Source organism: Etheostoma spectabile, chromosome 3, assembly GCF_008692095.1.
Source record: "Etheostoma spectabile isolate EspeVRDwgs_2016 chromosome 3, UIUC_Espe_1.0, whole genome shotgun sequence".
NCBI classification, from domain to species: Eukaryota; Metazoa; Chordata; class Actinopteri; order Perciformes; family Percidae; genus Etheostoma; species Etheostoma spectabile.
Window position 1 is genome coordinate 1,210,481 of NC_045735.1, and position 214 is coordinate 1,210,694.

Here is a 214-nt window from a genome sequence, read left to right on the forward strand (position 1 = left end):
ACTGTTCATATTGTAATATGATAACTTAATACTATTTATCCCAGTATGCTTGCACTATGCTCCACATTTAAATAATTTTTATTGAACTCTTAGTTCACCCAAAAGTCAAAAAGTCAAAGTCTGCTTTATTGTCAATTTCTTCACATGTCAAAACATACAAAGAGATTGAAATTACGTTTCCCTCTATCCCACGGTGGAGACAAGACATTTTTAA

General features: G+C 31.3%; 1 protein-coding gene across 1 annotated transcript in view; it reads left to right on the forward strand.

The window, feature by feature from the left end:
* Positions 1 to 214, forward strand: part of bbc3 (BCL2 binding component 3) — a 14,781-nt gene that overhangs the window by 2,112 nt on the left and 12,455 nt on the right. The gene's annotated exons all lie outside the window — the stretch shown is intronic.